This window comes from Neolamprologus multifasciatus, chromosome 6, assembly GCF_963576455.1.
Source record: "Neolamprologus multifasciatus chromosome 6, fNeoMul1.2, whole genome shotgun sequence".
Lineage (NCBI taxonomy): Eukaryota > Metazoa > Chordata > Actinopteri > Cichliformes > Cichlidae > Neolamprologus > Neolamprologus multifasciatus.
The window spans coordinates 30,477,949-30,498,862 of record NC_140444.1 but is presented as its reverse complement, the minus strand read 5'-3'; the positions used below and the strand labels follow the sequence as shown (position 1 = coordinate 30,498,862).

Sequence of the window (20,914 nt, the reverse complement as noted above, 5' to 3'; positions counted from 1 at the left end):
ACAATAATATAGAGAAAATCTCAATAATCAATCGACCCCCTTATGAGCAAGCACTTGGCGACAGTTGGAAAGAAAAACTCCCTTTTAATAGCAAGAAACCCCCAGTAGAATCAGTGAGGCGTAGCTATCTGCAGTTGTGGACAAAAATTGTATCAGACTGTTGAAAACTTCTCCATGTTAGATGAGTAGTTTAGTAGTGTAGCCAGATGGGCTACTCGCCTTTCTTTTTCTCTCTCGCTCGCTCTCTTCGCCGCGCAACTAGGTTAATTGGGAACCCACCTGCATATTGATTGCAGGGTGGCGTTAGCTTGTATAAAGCAAGCCGGTGTTTTTTGTTGGATCATTCCTCCCATGCATTCGGCGCAAAGCAGCAGTAAATGCTGGCCCACTGCGACGGACTGCTCAGCAAGAGTCGATCATATGACAGCTACAGGTATGCTCTCGCTTAACCTCAGATTCCCTCCGAGCACTGGAATTTGTGTTAATATAGTTTTTGCGGCCTGTTGTAGCACAGCAGTTTGTTTTATTCCGGCGTTGCGGAGAGAGGTGCTCATGTTATCCCCACCAGAGTATAGCGCCTCCGGTCCTGGGGTAAGCCGTTAAACCGACTTTTATTAGCATTCATAGCTATAAGAGTCTAAGGTTACATTTATCTGTTTTAGGGTTTGACTGCTGTATTCGCCTCTCCGTGGCAAATCGCCCAACCTAAACCGGAAGAGTGAAACGCCTTCCCAGCCGCTGTTGTGAGGACTCCTCCTCGGTGGAGCCTGCTGTCTTGTCTTGTCTTGTCTCGTCTTGTTTTGTTTTAGCTGGTCTTATCTTGTGTTTATTAAGTAGGCTTACCTTTTTCTGGTTCGCCTGATTTTATTCTATTTTATCCTGGACTGATGCTCGTACCCACGCTTCTGTGATCGGGCTGAAGCGACCCTCTGCCCGAGTGTCGTGCTGGGACTTTAAATCGCCTCGGTTGCCGGTCTCAGCCGGTGAGGAGCCAGACCGGCTTGCGATTGGTTTGAGACCGGATGTGGGGTTGTGCATTTCCGGTAGCTTTACTTTGCGGTCAATCGCTACTGCGAAGATATACTCCAAAATCATGTCCAAAACTCGAAAACGGAAAGCTCACGTTAAGTTACAAAGAGGAGAAGGTGGGAACACTCACCACTGTTGTGTCGTGTCATTAAAAAATCTAATGATCAACTTTGACGTTTAAAGAGTTTAGATCGATCAGTTGTTTACATCACTCAACACAAGCAGAACTGCATCACCCCATGCAGAAGACACATCGTCCACATTCAGAAGCACATATCTGTATAGTGACTGGTCTTATGATTTAAACAGGCAAATGTTCAGCATTCAAACTACAGGTGAACAATAGTCAAACCAGACGTTTCCCGTTATGTCGATATCAGCTAGTCAAGTACACAGCATTTTAACAAACCGTGGAAAAAAAAAAAAAAAAAGCCACACAAAAAATGAATGATTGCTGGTAAGGGTTTCTATACATTAGTATTTACAAGGGTATGTTGTGACTTACCTTCAAAATTACAGCGGTCCCTCGCTATAACGCGGTTCACCTTTCACCTCGCAGCTTTTTTTAGTGCAAGTTTGCATGCTTATTTTTTTTACATCACATTGTGTCCTGCGTCCTGATCGCTGCAGACGATCTCCTCCGTGACGTCTCTCCTGTACAGTACAGAATCGCTGCATCAATGGCTAGCAGTGTAACTCTGAAGTGCAGTATTGTATGTCCACGATGTCCACGAAACGTCTTGCACCGTCAAAAAATAAAATTGGCTACTTGATTTCACCTATCGCTGGTTATTTTTAGAACAATACACCCGAGATAAATGAGGGACAGCTGAGAAATATAACATTTGAATCACTTTTCTCTTTTGCCCTGAGGCGCGGGTAAAAATATTGACAAGTCGATGAACATCATTTACAGATATATTGGGTAAATGCCCAAGACGTGTATAGAAATGTAAATCGCCGCTTGATGCATTCATTTGCTTAACTTGTTTTGGACCGTAAACAGGGCGTGAATAGGACATCGGAAACAAAGCTCCCCACAGGAGTTTCCGCACCGGAAGTAGCATATGCTAACGTGCACATAGTCAATTACTGTGTGTGTGTGTCCTTTTATTAAAGTGTGTTTTAGTATTTTATGATCTGTAGCGAGCCTGATGCTCGGTGTCCTTTTATTCTTTTAACATATTTTTCTGTGTTTTATTTCAGTGAACGGAGGACGTGCCAGTGGCCCTGGGACCTCAGGTGGTGGGTCGTTTTCACTTTCCTTTGTACAGCACCGGGTATGCTGCAGTGATTTTCTTTTGGGTCCACGGCTGCTGGTAAGTCAAAGTTCCCTGGTTGTTTTATTTTCACTTTAGGACACTGTCAACAATGACGCTACATCTTGGGTTTTAATATTTTATTTATTTTTACTATAAATAAAACTGTTTTAATATTGGAGCCAACCTGCCTCAGTGTGCATCCTTGAATCTGTGCGGCCTCCTTTTATTCTTTTTTTTATTTTTTCTTAAATATATTTCCTGGGGGTGAAATTCCCCTAGGTGGCGTTGTCATTTTATTACTTTTTATCTAACCCCGCCAACCATTTGGTGACAGTAGCATGAGCTAGCTAGCTGAAATGCAGTTGTTTGCTAAGCTAGCATAGTTAGCTAAGTGCCTCACAAACTAATAGCTTTCTGGATTATCTACATTTCATGATACCACAACTTAACCTCTGGAAATATAGCCTATCCAAAGTAGCCTAGCTTGTGTATTTGCCACATTTCCTGTTTCCTGCATTCAAATTCTTCTCCTTAGAAGCCACAATTTTCATTTTTTTTGTAAGTTGTCAAATTTAGTTCTTCCCCTTTACTTGTTAATGGATCGCACCACAAGTACAGCCTTAAGATAATGTTTTTAGATTTTTTTTTTGCTGACAGACATAATCAACATAGAGAACTTCATGTGGTCAGACTTGTGATCCGTCTCATATTACCTTTTTTGGCCTCATTTTATCCTGTGCTAACTACTGAGAAAAAATATGAAGCTCTGTAGTTCATAAATGATCTACTGTTTACTATTTGCTAGTTGATAGCTTTGGTTCTGGACAGGTATTTCATAATTAATTTCATTAAAGCTGTTTGCCAAGAAGCAGCTGCCTGTTGTGTCTGGGAACAGTTGGTCCTACCAGCAGGTCAGAAACCCAATGCAGGGAGATAAGAGATGCTGAAATACTCAGAAAACTGAAGAAAGCAGAAAGCAAATGACAACATTAAACAAAATAATTTGAGCTATAAAGATGCTGAATAATTTTACGCAAATGACGTCTTTATTGGAAAGGTGTGCCATATCACAGATAATCATATTAAAACATTAGATTATTAATAGAATCTCCATCTGTAGAGATCTCAGCTGCTAACACTTAATCACTCCAGAGCTTTTCAATTGACTGCATGGCTTAAAATGATGGGTTTGTTTATTTAAGTTATGACTACACACACTGCTTCTGTCTTTGTAAACCAAGATTCAGAGATTAAATAAAGTGGTTTTTTTTTTTAAAAATCCACAGGGATGAGAAGAGAGTTTCGGTGTTGCCACTTCATTTAACTGAGAAATGGATTTTAGGCTCTGCCAAATCTTGATTTCATACTTGTTCTGATTGGATAGACTCGTTAAATTCAACTTTTTTTTTAACCAAAGGGGGGAAAAAACCCATTTCTCACATCAGTCGAATCTTTCTGATAATCCGCATTTGGCTTTGATCACTGTCAATGAATCACTGTTTGTTTACACAGTTCCTCAAAAATGGCCATTTTACAATCCGGCTTAATAAATATATTTCGGATATGAAAAATATGGCTACATGTAATACTGTATATTTAAATTAGATCATTACTATGACTAATCGTCTCCAATGAATTATAGTCACATACTGAGATGATATGGAAACTTTACTATTACCACTAAAATGTTCATCAATGGAAGAATAATGACATTTACAGTTAGAAATTTATGAATTATATATAGGATACCTCTTAATCAGCAGCACCTCCAACTCATTCGCACAGAAAATGTAATCTGAGCATCTATGTGGAAGAAATGGTTCCTGCAGTTGTCGACATTATGGCTTTTTGCAGGATTAGCTTGCTACACTACACAGGATCACTTCCTGTCTGATAAGTGTCCACAGATTCTCTATCACCAGCCACTACAGATAAAACAATCACAGAGTTAAAGGGGCTTGGATTAAAGCTAATACACCATCACAAATTTAAATCTAAGGTGATTTCCACTACATTATTATTCTTATGAGCTCAAGCTAAAAAAATGTATTGAATACCTTGCTAACACAATCTAACACATATCAGGACCAGTAGGCTTGGAGCAAACCTAATAAATGGTTGCATGTGGTGCTTGGCAAAATCACTTTTCTTTGCTGAGAAAAAAAAATCATTCTAAAATAAGATATGACTGGCTTCAAATTCTTTATTTGCAGCGCAACTTGTGCCTTTTGTGTGAAGCAGGGTTATGTAAAAATTAATGCTGCCCACGGCTTTCAGCTAATACGATATAGCCTCCACTCTTTTGGACTCTGCAGCTCTCAGTTCCCTCATAGGTCAGTGCTGTCAGGGCAGTTTGCGGCTGGTTAATAACGCAAATTATGCATGTCAGAGTTCACCAAAGATGAACTTTTCCAGTGACTGGACTAATATAGGGTCTTTTCCACAAGAAACTTTTTGACATCTTAATATCATTTAGCTGCTTCATTCCTCATTTCCTACTCACTGCCTATGTTCTTGGGACACAGGACTAAAACAAGTCATTGTTGCCAGAGCAAAATGGCCACTGAACAAGGCCTATACCTCTGATGCTCACCTTGGAGTGGCTGTGGCTCCATATTAGAGCAGGTCACCTAGTAATCAGAAGGTTGGTGGTTTAATCCCCATCTGCTTCAGTCTGCATGCCAAATATCCTTGGCTAAGACGCTAACCCCAAGTTGCTCACCATATGAATGTGTGTGAATGTTAGCTAGAGAGCACCTACATAGAAAAAGAGTAGAAAAAAGGGCTTGGGTAGGCGAGCCAAGTTGTATAAAGAGCTTTGAGTGCTCAGTTAGAGTACAGTATGTAAGAACCATTCCATTTACCTCTGAAATCAGTTCTTCTACAACAAAATACAGCTGGTTTGCATCTATGCAGCCATATTGAAAGGATTCATTTCAACATTGGTTTCTAACGTTTAAATGAAGCTTACGTATAACTTCAATAAGGAAGATCTGTAATCCTCTGTCTGCCTGCTTTCCTGGGTGGGAGGCTGCTTTTATGTTCTCTATAACACTACCGCTTTCCCACGCTGTCAATCTCAATATTGTCATCATTACTCTAGTCCAATCATCTTCTTGCCTGCATTCTTTGGGCCAATCAGCTTCCACTTTGTGTAGCTTAAATCTGTAATCTCTGTCACTCTTCCTTTTCAGACTCTCACTGATGCAACCCACCTCCTCCCCATCTCTACCTCTCTACCTTTATCTTCACCAGCATCTAGACTCCTGGGGGTCCTGTCCTAAATCCTATCATCACTGGGATTCTGTTCTGTCGAATCGGAATTTAATCACTGAAAACGTGACTTTCTCAATCTTATTAAATCATGTTCAGTTCTTCCAAGTGATCTCTTCTTATTGAAATAGCATTTGTTTCAACATCAATTCAATTCAGGTTTACTTATATGGTGCCAAATCACAACAACAGTCGCCTCAAGGCGCATCCAAGTCATAATTATGAGAGGTGAGAGATGATTGAACCAGTGTGCTTTCTTGTTGTTGGAAGAAACTCCAGTGAGCCGGGTGAGTGTCCACTAGTCTTTACGATCTGGTTGTGCCAGACGTCTCCTGAGTTTGGTTCTGTGAGAGGTTTCTTCCTGTTAAAAGGGAGTTTTTCATTCATGCTGTCACCAAAGCACCTGCTCAAAGGGGGTCATGATTATTGGGGGTTTCTCTGTTTTCTTTGTATTATTGTAGGGTCTTCACCTTACAATTTAAAGCACCTTGAGGCAACTTTTGTTGTGATTTGACGTTACATAAATAAAAATGAATTGAATTGACCTGAATTACCAATAGGAAATTAGCTGAGTTGTGGAGGTGAGTATCCAGTTTGTATTCTGTGGGAAGATTAGGAGTTTTTATGGAAGTGGGAAGACAGCGAGGAACTCTTCTTCAAGACTTAATTTACCGGTTACATGGACACTGTTCTGCTTTATCAGTACTGGTACACAGATTGTTGATGCGATGCAATTTCTGGACAGCCTCATCCATCCTCTACCTGACTACAGGGCTAATAGGTCAGGGTAATTAAGGACACGTGTGAGGTTGTGCTGGGCCTTTAATCTGTAAATTCAATGTCGTCAATGCACATTACTCTTTTTTTTTTTTTTTTTTTTTTTTTTTTTTTTTTTTTGCACATTACATCTTAATGCACATTACTCTTAACATTCACAAGACTTTCTCTGCAATCAGACAATCATATAGAGTTTTCCAGGTAAGTCAGCTTGGCCTGAACAAATCGTTCCCATTCTCCACCCATCCCTGACGGCATTACCACAGCTTTAGAATCTCAAAGAGAAACTGATTGGGAGCTTCACAAAAGTGGAATTTGTTGCAGGAGTTTGCCATGGCATTGCATTAGATTGCAGGGCTATACCTCATTAAGACCTAACTGACTTCTCCTACAGTTGTGGCCGTCATTCTGGCTCAGTAGCTCCTTTCATCCGTTCACGATATAGAGTCTGACTCTGAATATACAACATGTCAACCTGGACAAATCCCACCATCTGGTATCTGAGACAGGCTGGTAGAAACACACAGTCACTGACAGTATTTACATGGACTGCAACAATCTGTCCTGTGGCTGAGTGGAAATTTTACCTCGATCTGTTCTTTCGGTGACTATATGCTGGAGTTGATTCATGCACAGTAATAACCCATGCATCACTGAGCAGCTGGATTGCTGTATGTGACGCAAAATGCCATGAAAACTCTGAGTCACAGTCAGATAAAGGCATATACATGTCTTGAGTGCCCTTTGATAACAAGATTGAATCCCTCTCATCTTCAATTCAAAGCTCTGACCTTATTTGGGTTAAGCTAATTAAAAACTGCTGTTTACAATTTCTAACCGAGAGTACTGTTTTAATTGGATTAATGTAGTATTGCTTTCCATTTCAACACTGCGTACATTATATGCTAAAGTTATGGGGGTGGATGGTACCCAGCTAATCAAGGTTACTGGGTTTGTGAATGTTGTCTATGCGTGAGAAAATATGCCTTGATGAAGGTGGAAGTCTTTGAACAGCGGTTTAATGAAGCCTGTGCGTCGAGATGCTGATCAAACTATGCGTGAGGCATAAATATTTTGTGTATAAGCTTGCACATGTAATTTAGCTGTGTTATCTTCAGCCGGTGTGTGGGCAAAGCATGGGGGTGACACCAACATGAAAATATTGTACATTATTTATTAAGAAGTTGCCGCAGTTTGTAAAAAAAAAAAAAAAAATATCTCAACAACGATTTAATAACTTGAACAGACCTTCATTGGGCCCAGACGATGGATTCTACAGATGTTCAGGATCCCCTGACTCTTACTTTTAGCACCAACGTAAGGGATAGTATTTATTTTTTTTATTTGTTGTACTCATATTACACTTTTCAAAACAAAGTTACAAAGTGCTGAACAAGTAAAAACAAATTCTCATGTTACTTTAATAGAAATAAATATAAATTCACATTCAGCAGAAGCAAAGGGTGACAAGTGGTAAATTATAAATGGACTGGTTCTTATATAGTGCTTTTCTACTCCACATACGCACTCAAGTTATATAAGTTTATAAGCTTAAAGAAGAGATTTAAAAGAGGCTACAGATTTTGCCTGCCAGAGACCTTTAGGTTCTATAGCTTTGCGGCCTGAACTGCAAAGGAGTGATCACCTTTAGTGATCAGACGAATCTTTGAGATCACCACCATGGCCTTGACGGAAGATCTTGAAAATACGCTGCTTACAGATGTGGGCAGGAGCTTGATCATATAGGGCTTTAAAAATGAGCAATAACATCTAATAGGTAACAAGTGAAAGGGTGCAAGGGCTGGTATAATGTGTTAGAGGCCTGGCAGCAGCATTTTGAGTTAACTATAGCTTGTTGATAAATTAATGACTTATTCCAGATTCAAAGTGCACTACGGTAATTAGATCTGGAAGGATTAAAAGCGTGGGGGCATGCTTTTTCTTGCAGAATACTTTTGAACATCCGGTTTCTAGCGTTCACTTCTTCAGTTCTTTTGGACTACATCAATAATATACTTTATCTTTCATCTTACTGAGGTTTTGAGTTAGTTGACTTTCTCTCAGCCTCATATTTCTTACAGTGTAATAAAATATATGGTGTTTATATTATTATGAATAATGTGCCAGCAAACATGTCCATGTGAGCACAGTGGGTAGGGGTGAGGCTGTGTGGGTTGGGGAAAACCCACACTTATTTAACATGGGTGTGCTCACACAGGGCCCACAGCAGTTTTGCACTTTGGGGCTCCTATATGGATTTTCTATGCACAAACCCACTATGGGTCGCCCACAGAAAACTGTCATGGAGGCCTCAAACTCCACATGGGTTTTCAAGCCCTAAAGGGCAAAACTGCTGTAGGCCATGTGTGAACCAGTGCTAATTTCACGATTCATTAATTTAATCCTACTTTTCGTCTAAAAGGTTTATTTTTTCTGATGAAAATAAAATGATAACAAAATAAAAACGAATGCATGATGACAAGAAATTGTGACGAAATGTACCAACACATTCATCAACAAATAAAAACAGATAAAAATGTTGTGGAGAGACACGCAGTAAGGTTAGACATGCACAGACATCTACTAAATAGTTCAGTGAACATTTGGACACATTTGGCACATTTGACATCTGATGTCAAGGAAAAAAGAGATTGTGTAAACTGTGTGGAGCAGCTCTCACCGGTAAAAACCCAACAGACTGATTCAACGTTAGATTTAATCGACTGTAATCTTATAATATCAGTATGAATTAAGATAGAAAACAGATGCTTCTATAACAATTAACATTCAAGTTTCTTCAGTTTACACAATCATTTGAATTATTTGTCATTACCCTGTATGACTTTCATAAATATTGCTCGAACAAAATTTAGTTGTTGATGAATGCAGAACTGGTAGAGCTAAATGAGAGTTTAACAGTTTGTTTCACAAAAGGAGATATAAGAAATGGATGAGGTGAATTTTCTGGGAATTGACATGGTGATAAAGAACAAGGTGGAAAGTGTACAAGCACGATTTTTCTAAGAAAGATTTTTCCAGAGCGAATCCAGAGGAGATTTGCTCCAAAAGGAGCTGTCAGGCAATTGGCTGGAGATTCAAACACCAAGGAGAGACTAGGACAGGAAATGAAAGAACACAAAACACAAAAAACACATTTGCAAGAAAGTAAGCTGAGTGTGAACATGTTACTGCTACTGAAGGTGCATGATGTGATGAAGAGTGGATGACTGAGTCCTTAAATACACAGGTGGGTGATGAGCTGTTGGAGAGCAGGTGTGCCAGGCAGGGATCCACTGGGAACCAGTGGGAAGGCATGCCTGCAGAAAGACGTCTCAGGAGCTGTAAAGTCTGCCCACCCACAGGCACACAAACCAGACCAAGGAAAATGAAGAGGTAGAACATGACAGAAAAGGGTGAAGGCGCAGAGCGAGAAAGCAAGAAAAAGAAACAGGAAGAGAAAAGTAAAAGAAAAGCAGGCGGCACGAACAACAAAACAGCATTTACTACATTTGAAAGGTTACTTACCCCACCAGAGATTCTACAATTTTAGGGCTTCAATCAACCTCAGACACACTCATCATTTGCAGTGTTGACATCCAATGACATAGCATAACAATACTAACCATCTGAGGTGCTATGTGTCTACCTCTGCCAGTGACAGCAGCAAACATAGCTGGATTGAGGACAATAAGCGGGATGAGACGATGAAGGAGCTTTATATATAGGAAACACAAAAAATGTATTTATAAAGATGAATCTGACTTGAAATATGGCCTGAAACAATCACTAATGCTAATGTGAAAATTCTTGCAATTGCATAGTTTGCTAAAGCAATGCAGGTTGCTGTTGTCTATAGTCTGAAAGATGCAGACTTTTCTGCAAAATGTCAAAATGTCAAATGTCTTTGCTTCTGCTTGGAAGCAAAGACATTTGTCTTTAAAGTAGTGCTGTCAGTGTTAATCTCGCTAAAATGACATTAACGCCATAACTGCATTAACGCGGCAAATCTCCGTTAGCGAGTTAGCACGGATCGCCCCGTGCGTGGGGCTGCACTCACTCACTAACTGGTCTGGGAGTACGTAGTTTTTACCTACGAGTTTGCCAGAGCTTGGGTCTCTGTGTTACTGAGGCTTAAGCAGCATTAAATTGTTAACTTGCTGCTTCACAATTTTAAGTTAGTCAGCTGTATACATGTCACACAAAAGTGAAAATAAAGGGTTTACAAAATAGTACATAGATCTGCTTAGACATGGTTTGGAGACAGTGGACTGACAAAAAGACAAGAGACTGTGTTGGAGGTTGGCTGAGATGAAGATGTTAAGATGTTTATTGAAAGTGACCAGGATGAATGAGATTAGAAATGAGCACATCAGAGGGACTGCTCAAGTTTGGAAGCAAAGTTAGAGAGACAAGGCCAACATGGTTTGGACCATTGAGTCAATGGTTTGGACATGTGCAGAGGAGGGTTAGTGGATATATTGGAGGAAGGTGGATCTGCCCGGCACTAGGAAAAGAAAAAGATCACAGGGAAGGTTCACTGATGTAGTAAAGGAGGACATGGAGAGGGCTGGTGTGACGGAGTGGGAGGCAAATGAGCTCCTGTGGTGGTCCTTAAAGGGAGCAACTGAAAGAAAAAAAGAAGCTGCAAACATGTCACACTGAGGCTGACCTCTGTTAACCAAACAAAAGTTAAACAAAAGCTTTTGTCATTTGGAACAAAGCTGTTCCTGATTGTATTCTCAGTCTCAGACAGTGCCATTCTTCATGAACAACCTCGCAGTCTGTCCTTTAGGGCAGCTGAAAACTGCACAGGCTTCCTGGACATCATCGTCAACATTCAGATTATTATATGACAACTTTACTTCTAGTACTTTTATTCATTTTTGTGTGTAGAAAAATTTAACTATGTTTTAAAGAAAACATCTCCCAGTCCTGAGTGATTCACAAGTAAAGGAAGGAAAGAAAGTAGAGAAGGATCTAAAACATTATCTTTCAAAAAAGAAAGGAAAGAGCTCAAGGCAACTAGGATGCTGTATGACTGCACAAATCATCTGTAGTAAAAGAACACCGAATCAATGAGTGCTTATCATCACAGTGGTGATATAAGCCACAGAGATTGGAATAAAATAATTATGTGCGAGATTGCTAGATCACAGTCTGCCCATGAATTTTTCAAACACGGTGTAAAATGCGTTAATTCAAAAATCTCTTCTTTTAAACGTTACATCTGTGTCCTTTCCTCCTCAATCTCTTCTATCTCACCTTTTCTCTATCTCTGTTCTCACCCGTTTACCACTCCCCCACTCTCAGCATTTATTTAGTATGATACTACTTTTTTACTTTTCTCTTTGAACTCCCATCTGCACTGTCCAAAGTGCCATATTTCTCTGTTACTGCCCAACAGATGCTCAGCCAAAGCCTGAATTATATATTTTCAGCATGATGTATAGAGGTCCCATTGTGGATGCCTCTGTCATAGGACTTAATTTATCACATTTCACCCACTGATTGCACCATTGTGGGGCCAGACAGATTTGTCCTTCTGCCAACTGAATTTGTGATGCATAGCAACAACCACAAAGCTTTTCTGACGCCTTCATGCATTAATAGTGAGAATATTTATGCTGATACACTTTAATTCATATTTTTCTACTCATATATGCTTAGAGTTGTATAATCAATGTCATGTTGGTAGAGGGTTGATCCTTAATAGTCTGCAAAGGCTTTGTGTACATTCCAGAATGTTCTGGCATTCACACCAACATCCTGGGAGCATGGGAGAGGTCGTACCTTCTCTTATTGTTTTATGGTAGGATAAACGTATCTGTTTTAGTCTAAGTGCCTTTTGTTTAGGTGAACTGCTGGACTTCCAGACCAGCAGGTTTAGGGAAGTCTTTATGGGGTCACACACTGACCACCCCCCCCCCCCCCCACACACACACACATACACAACGCACAGGCAAGGTACTCTTTGTGTGTATGTATATGTCGTATGTTAACGAACCTATGCATATTCATGTGACCTCAACAAAAGAGCAGTGTTACGGGGGAGCAGATGAGAGAAACTGGGGTCAAGCAAAGGAGCGGCGTTTGTCCAGTTCTCTCCCGTGCACGAGAAACATAAAGAACTTTGCCTACTTGTGTCTTGTTTTGCTGTGTAATTAAATTGTCTTCAACGTCCCAGCGAATAGGTTTGTAGCTTAAACCTATCAGCAGTTATGTGAAAAAGTTTTCCTGTGAGAGACTAAATATATCCTATGATTCAGTAGCTTGTAGAACCACCTTTAGCAGCAATACCTTGAAGTAATAATTTTTCCGTATGTCTCTCACATTGTTATGGAGTCATCTGGGCCTGCTCTTGTTTACAGCACCACTTTGGTTCACTGAGAGTTGCAAGTGTTCATTTATGCACAGCTCTCTTAAAATCCCACCACAACATTTCAATCAAATTGATGTCTGGACTTTGACTGGACCGTTGCAACATCTTGATTATTTTCTTTACAGCCATCCGGTTGTAGATTTGCTGCTGTTGCTGCACGACCCAATTTCGGCCAAGCTTTAGCTGTCAGACAGATTTTCTATACTTTGTATATAAATGGGTTCAAAGTCGACTCAAATGTCTGGTGAAAACCAAAACAAGCCCAAATCATCACCCCTTCACTGTCGTGCTTGACCGTTGGTATAAGATGTTTGTGTCTGTTTGATTTTCACCAAACATGGCGCTGTTCATTATGGCCGAAAACCTCCACTTGTTGATCTACACTGCACCAGAAATCTCACTGTGCGACCACATTCTTTTTAGAGAGACGAAACTTTGTCCTGGCAGTCACTGAAAGTAACCCATACTTGTGCAGTCTTTTTCTAACTAAAGACCTAGGAAATGACTGTGGACCAGGAAAACAGTGACCTCTGTTTCAATCCAGCCAGAGCTGTCTCTATTTTCAGGTCTATTTTGAGGTCTTTTAACACACAATTAGGTCCATAAATATTTGGACAGAGACAACATTTTTCTAATTTTGGTTCTCTGCGTTATCACAATGAATTTAAAATAATCAATTCAGATGCAGTTGAAGTGCAGACTTTCAGCTTTAATTCTGAACAAAAGAATACTTAAAAATGTGAGGAACTAAAGCATTTTTAATACAATCCCTTCATTTCAGGGGCTCAAAAATAATTGGACAAATTAAATAACTGAGAATAAAATGTTCATTTCTAACACTTGGTTGAAAACCCTTTGCTGGTAATGACAGCCTGAAGTCTTGAACTCATGAAGGTCACCAGATGCTGGGTTTCCTTTCTCTTAATGCTCTGCCAGGCCTTTACTGCAGCGGCTTCCAGTTGCAGTTTGGTTGTGGGCCTTTCTGTCTGACGTTTAGTCCTCAACACGTGAAATGCATGCTTAGTTGGGTTAAAATCAGTTGACTGACTTGGCCATTGAAGAATATTAAACTTCTTTGCTTTAATAAACTCCAGGGTTGCTTTGGCTGTATGTTTTGGGTCATTGTGCATGTGTATTATAAAAAGGCCACCCAGTCAGTTTGACTGCATTTAGCTGGATTTGAGCAGACAGTGTGTCTACGAACACCTCAGACTTCATTCAGCTGCTTCTGTCCTGTGTCACATCATCAATAAACACTAGTGTCCCAGTGCTACTGGCAGCCATGCATGCCCGAGCCATGACACTGCCTCTGCTGTGTTTTACAGATGATATGGTATGCTTTGGATCATGAGATGTTCCACACCTTCTCCATACTTTTTTCTTACCATCATTCTGGTGGATGTTGATCTTGGTTTTATCTGTCCAAAGACAGTTTTTTCAGAACTGTGCTGGCTTTTTTTTAGAAGTCCAATCTAGCCTTTCTGTTCTTGAGGCTTATGGCTTGCACCTTGCAGTGAACTCTTTGTATTTACTTTCATGCAGTCTTCTCTTTATGGTTGACTTGGATATCGATACACCTACTCCCCGGAGAGTGTTGTTCACTTGCTGGTTGTTGTGAAGGGGTTTCTCTTTACCATGGAAATGATTCTGCGATCATCCACCACTGTTGTCTTCTGTGAATGTCCAGGTCTTTTTGCGTTGCTGAGTTTACCAGTGCTTTCTTCCCTTTTGTAGATTTTGCGACTCCTAATATATTATCAGTTTCTCAGGTATTTTTTTCCCCCTTTTTCACACCTTAAGGATGTCTTGTGTCACCTGCACGGAGAGCTCCTTTAACCGCATGTTGTCTGTTCACAGCAAAATCTTCCAAATGCAATCACCACACCGCAAATCAACTCCAGGCCTTTTATTTGCTTAATTGATAATGACATAGCAAAAGAATTGCTCACCCCTGCCCATTAAATAGCCTTTGAGTCCAATTACTTTTGATCCATTTAAAAAGAGGGTCATATGTTAAGGAGCTGAAACTCCTAAACCCTTCATCCAATTTGAGTGTGGATACCCTCAAATGAAAACTGGGTGTCGACACGTCATGTCCATGTTCATCATATGACTATAATTGGAATATGTTTCAGTAAACAGGTAAAAAAAAGTAAAACTTGTGTCCAAATATACATAACTGTATGTTGGACAATGATCTGGATATTCTACATGTCTGTGGTACCAGTGCTTTCCTCTATGCTGTTGCATGCTGGGGCAGCAGATTGATTGCTGCGAATGCCAACAGAATCAATAAATTGATCCGCATGTGGCAATCTCACTGTACAATTTCTCCATCTAAAGAACAACTACAGACTGCAGTAGTTGCACACCCTTAGTTTCTGCACATCCTCTACAGAGTATACAGTATGATAAGACGGGCACCTAAATGTTTAACCATGTATATTTAGTTTTGTGTTCTATACTCAGATATTTATTATTAGAGCTATTTGTATTTATTATAGCTATTTTGTTATAGTTTGTAACTTTGTAATATATTGTATCATTTAATTTAGTTTTGTTATTTGGAGTAATTAACCCCATTATTTCCTCAGGGATTAATAAAGTGTTCTGATTCTGATAATTGTACTTGTATGAAGGGCTTTAGAATCTGAGATGTAGATTTGGTGTTCACACTTTTTAAGGTGTTCACACTTGCTTGCACTTCCATTTAATCAAGCCTATTTTATTATCAGCACCTGAATGCTACTTCCTTCTTATGTCTCATGGAGGCAGCAAGGGGGGACTGTAGATGTGTTTTCACAGTGGATCTCCTTAAAGGAATAGTTCAAGATTTTGAAAACTATGGCATCATGGTGTCTCCACTTATGGCTTGCTATTGGTATTCTGTAAGACAATGGTAAAGAGGCAAAATGATTGAAGAGGAGTAGTCACATAGCGCATTCAACCTATAAATAATAAATAAATAAATAAAACGCATCATCTTTCATGATATGTTTTTTTATCCTGAGACCTGTTTTATCATTTCCAGCACAAAGCAGATAAAAGCAGTTTTTGTCAGTGTAGAGTACTTACAAATAACCTCATCTATCTAGTTCTATGTGGGGGGAAACATGGAGAGGAAAGAGGAGAATTTATGGTAACACACACACACGCGCACGCACGCACGCACACTCTGTTAATCTTGCATGGCCTTGTGTTGAGGGAGGATTCTGAGGGATTCTGAGGTGAGTTCATCCTTGAAGGCAGAGAGAAGCAACGATAAAGAAATGAAAAATGAAAAAAGAGGGGCGAAAGGAGAACGTGAGGAGGATCATATGGAGTTCTATATACTTTAAATGAGCTATTCTCATTTGCTAATTTTTAACAGTGTACACATTTAACACAGAAACACATTTATGTTTCGCTTTTCATGGGCAGCTACAGTGTTATTTTTTGCAGTTTACTCTTTGAGCTTCCTTTTTCATGAATATATATTAAATAATTTGCATGTAAATAATATACTTGTACATGTAAACAGTTTATTACACAACAGAAGGATTGATTATGTTCTGTAAGCTGACATTGGACACACTCTGGCTTCGACATGCAGCCCTGAAACAAGCAGGAAATGAGATTGTGTTTTACTAGCATCTAACACAGATGTGTACACACACACACACACACACACACACACACACACAAACACAAACATGCGCCAAATGTAGAGCAAAAAGCAAAAACTAGCTCTTATCTATATCTGAGTGCTGAGGTTCAACATTAACTCATTATAAACACTGTCAGAAATGTGTAATGTGATATATAGGGTAAAATTTCCCATCTAATAAACCATGAAAATAGAAGAAAATTATCTTCTGGTGACAAATGTGCACATGTGTGTTTCTCTCTGTGTGTGAACAACTGCTGTAACACCAGCATGTCTCATTTATCTGCTCCTTTTCACTTTTTCTCTCTCTCAATTTTTGTAATTGCAAGACATTTTATGTGTTTTCTTTGAGTCTGTTATTTGCTTCAAAGCAGATCTTTTTCTTCTCTTCCAGAGAATGTAATATTTGACTCACTGCTTCTTGGATTACTGCTTAACACCCGTGCTGCTCAAGTGAACAACCATAATTTCTAATCAGAAATTAATGAAATATATTTAAAAGGGCCATGTGTAGGATAAACGTAGTGACAAGGTTACGGATTAAACTAACTGCCTACCCTGAATCCCAAGACCGTCTGTGATCTTGAGATGGACGCAGTATTGGCTTTTCTTCTTCACCTTTACCAGATCATTCAGCTATCTCAGTGCTAACAACAGCGCTGCCTAGTTTGAATTCACTTTTCTCTTGCTCTTGTCTCCTTCTCCAGGAAGCTCCAGTGTACTGTCTCACTGCCTGCTACTCAGCTAGATTCCCACAATGTGCATTTGGAGGTAATTGGACTTTTATTCAGAATCGCTGGATTACTTACCTGCTTGCCCACTCATCTGCAAAACCCAGTGCCTCATAATTGCAGAATAGCAAAATGTATCTGTAATAAATGCTCCTATAGTCATTGTCTGCAATTCGGTCTGTCTATCCTCATAAAATTATAAAACCTTATTATAGACTGAAAAAAAAAAACCTCCTGGAATCATACAATATGATCCTTTAAACATAATAACAGTCACAATGAGTGCGTACACAAAGGAGTGTAATTGAAGCCTTGTATTTGCATCAGCACGCAGCACTTTTGCCCAATGCCGGCCTCTAGTTTGAAACACTCTAGTTAAATCTGAGGGTACAGTCGCCAATCATTCAAGTCAGAGGACTCTGTTGTAGTTGCAGGTAGTCTGACAGTGATGGAAACACGGAAACATCACGCCTGGATGGGCATGCAAATTTTCTGCCACAATGCTATGACAGTCTGTCAGTAACGTCTCCAATCAATTTCATTCATCTTATTTTAAGCAGTGCTTAAACATTGTGCAGCATTTTATTTGACGAGACTGAAGTAAGAGACTTTAAAAAGTAATATAGCATTGTCACCGATCACTGAGCTGCTTTCGGCTGCTTCTAGGGTGTAACTGTTCTGGAACCTAGACTGAATCCTTGATGCAAACATCCACCATCTCTGTCCCCTGTTTCACAACACCCACCAGCAACAATTAACTTTTTGCCATCTGCTTTTGAACTCTCATTTTCATCACGTCTAGAGTCATCAATAGCAAATTTAAGACAGCAGGCATTGTGAAAGTTAGGTCCCAAATGTGGCTGGCCAAGTTCTGGTCATGGTCTGACTACAAAAATGGAAATTAATGGACATTGACTTAGACTATTCCCTGCAGAATAAAGGTCTAGTCAGACTGTCAGAGGAATATAGATCAAAAATCTGTTTGTGGGTTTCTTTGCCTTATTGCAATCAGTAAAGGGTTTGTTGAAAACAGTTCTTGAAATGTTCTCTTTCTAGAAAATCTAACATGGACGTCCAGGCAATGCTTCAGATGTACCTTGAAGAGTTTAACAGTATTTCTGGAATTATATTTCAGCCAGAATTAGGCATCCAAAACCCCCCAAAACAAACAATCAGCTGATGGGTATTCAATGTTTGCTGGTGTACAGTTTGAAGAATTTGTGATGGGGACACAGCAAAGAAACACGGCTTTGCTTTGTCACTGTGGGTAACTGGAGGGGTGCTAGTATGTAGTCAAGTTTGTTGGTGATAAAATAATTCAACACAGGATCTGTTAACCCATTTTTTAGGGCAATAGAAACAGCAGTTTAAGAATGTGCATGTGTAATTATATATTAATTTCTGTGTGGCAATGTGTCTTATGCTAGTTTGTCATGTGTAAATGTAAATGGACACGATATGCTAGTCAAGTTGTAATGTTAGAAAGTCATTGAGGCAAAGGGTGAAGTAGATAAACACATTCAGATGTATCAGAATGAAAGAAAAATGTGTTTGGTTCTTGGTTCTATCATCATCTATCATGAACATGTGGTAACAATGGTGTAATTTGGGGCTTTTTAAAAACCTGTACTCCTATATTTCCTCAAATGTAACCAGATTTTTTTTTTATGCCAACTCTATGATGTTTTTATATCAAAAATCCCTTTTCAGCTTTGTTTATAATAGTTTTGTTGTGTTGTGTCATGACTGAAAACATACATACATTCAGTAGTAACGCAAAAAAGAAATGTAAGCCTGTATTTGACAGACATCACCTTCTGTTCTACATTGTTTAAGCTTGAACAGTTACACCTGTATCAGTTGTATTGTGACATGGAGTTTGCTGGCCTCACTTACATCTTACTTTATTTCCAGTCAACTTTGAGTAGAGCTCTAATCAGGGAAAATATCTCTGTGGGTGTGCCTGGAGTTTATACGCTGCATCCAAATGTTTTGTGCATAGAACTGGAAAAGTTTGGCTTCCTTCAGATGTAATTTTAGTGGGTGTTAAAAGACCTTACATGGCAGAGGAGTTTTTAAGGCAATTCAGTAAATGGAATAATCTAAATGAAAAGCAGTCATAAGCGTAAGGACAACCGCATTAAACCTGTGCATTAGTGTGTTGATTTAAAATAAAATGTCTAACTACGAAAATGTAAAAGCTTTCTCAAGGCCGGAGGATGGCGCATGTGTGAAATACTACAAATCACTCCTGGAGACTTTCCTAGACCTAATTTTGCAAACATCGGTGTGAATTAATGAATCACAGAAAAGCAAAATGATTAATTGTGGCCAAGCTGATTAAATCGGTGCTTATTCTAGTCCACTGGCACAAACATAACTCTCAGCTTGAACCAATAATAGACAGACTGACCAAGGCTGAGGGCCAGGGCTCTCTTAATTATTACACCACTCATGCTTGCATCGAGCAGGCTGAACTGTAGCCTGTGAGGAAACACACAAATTCACCCAGGGAGTTTGGTTTTTTCTCCTTCTTTAAAAAAATAAAAAAATTCCCCCTACAGTCAGTGCACTCCTTGTTCATGAGAGTGGAAGTCGAGCTGTGCAGTTGGTTTACAACTCCCAGAGTGAGTTGTTTTTCCTCCCAGATGAGATGCTAGATTCCGGGCATCTCTTCTCACAGCAGCCCCTCCTCTTATTGCCCTGTGAAAACTAGACCATATATCCTCTAGTTGACATTAACGGCAGCTTGCTCTAGTGTGCATGCACACCGTTTTTGTCTTTCTTCTTGACATGTCGTACATGCACACAAGCATTTGAATAAGAGAGAGCTGCAAGCGAGCACAGGTCAGGACCAGGTAATAAGCATGATGATTATTTTTGGAAAAGTTCATGATTCATAACTTTCAGTCTGGGATTATCATGTAATTTGTTTATGATCTCCTAAATGCCTGCTGTTGTAGCCTTGACATTTATCCTTCTTTGGAAATGAACAGGAAATGAATCAAGGTACAACTGTGTAATAATTAAAGCATGGCTTGTAATAGCGGGAATATTTATCAACGCGTTACCTGGAGAATAAAGAAACTGCTGAATATTAGACTTTCCTAGAGAACTCTGCTCAAATACAATACTTTATCGTCACACGCTATTTTGGTTTCCTTTTGCCCACAGACAAGCCACAGTAGCTTCTGCCCACCCTCAGAGCAGCCGTCATAACAGTTTGTGAAGTGGAGCGTGTGCAGTACCACATGTGAAGCTGAATAGCAGGGGATGAGCCTAATAAAACCTTGAATTTCTGTAAATTGCGAGGGAGAGATGAGAGCTTCTTCTCGATAGATATGCAAATGGGTGGTTTTGAGTGTCAACGTGTCAAAGGAAGTTCCAGTCAGTATAGAAAAATGAAATAGGAATGAAATTGTTAGGTCTTTTAGGCCAGGCTGCAGTAACTAACCGTGGAGCAGCTCAGGCTTTGCTTTTTAGAGAACGCGCACCAGTCTGTGCTCCGTGAAGTTAGAAAAAAAAAAAAGTAGTTCAGTGTCACGCAGGAAAATGAAATTATCATATGTCTGATGATGAGTGCTGGTAATAACGTCGTTTCTTGCAATTTATCAAACCCATTTGATGTTAGATCATTATGACATGATGCAAATGGAATCTAAAGGGTCAATTTCCTGAAACACAAACATTTTCTCATTAACCTCACGCAGTATGTAATTCATCCCTGTAGCTCTTGCAGTTCGTTTGATATTTGATGATTCTGTAGCCCATCCTAAGATGGACTGCCAGCGTTATGTCCTTTATCTACCAATCAAGC

The 20,914-nt window shown here is 39.6% G+C and overlaps 1 long non-coding RNA gene across 1 annotated transcript in view; it reads left to right on the top strand.

Annotated features, from left to right (window-relative positions):
- The first annotated feature begins 1,450 nt into the window (after nucleotides 1-1,450).
- LOC146517292 (uncharacterized) overlaps nucleotides 1,451-20,914 on the top strand; it is a 378,392-nt gene continuing 358,928 nt past the window's right edge. The window contains exon 1 of the long non-coding RNA XR_014874370.1: nucleotides 1,451-1,522. This is a non-coding gene — a long non-coding RNA (uncharacterized LOC146517292). The remainder of the gene's footprint in view (nucleotides 1,523-20,914) is intronic.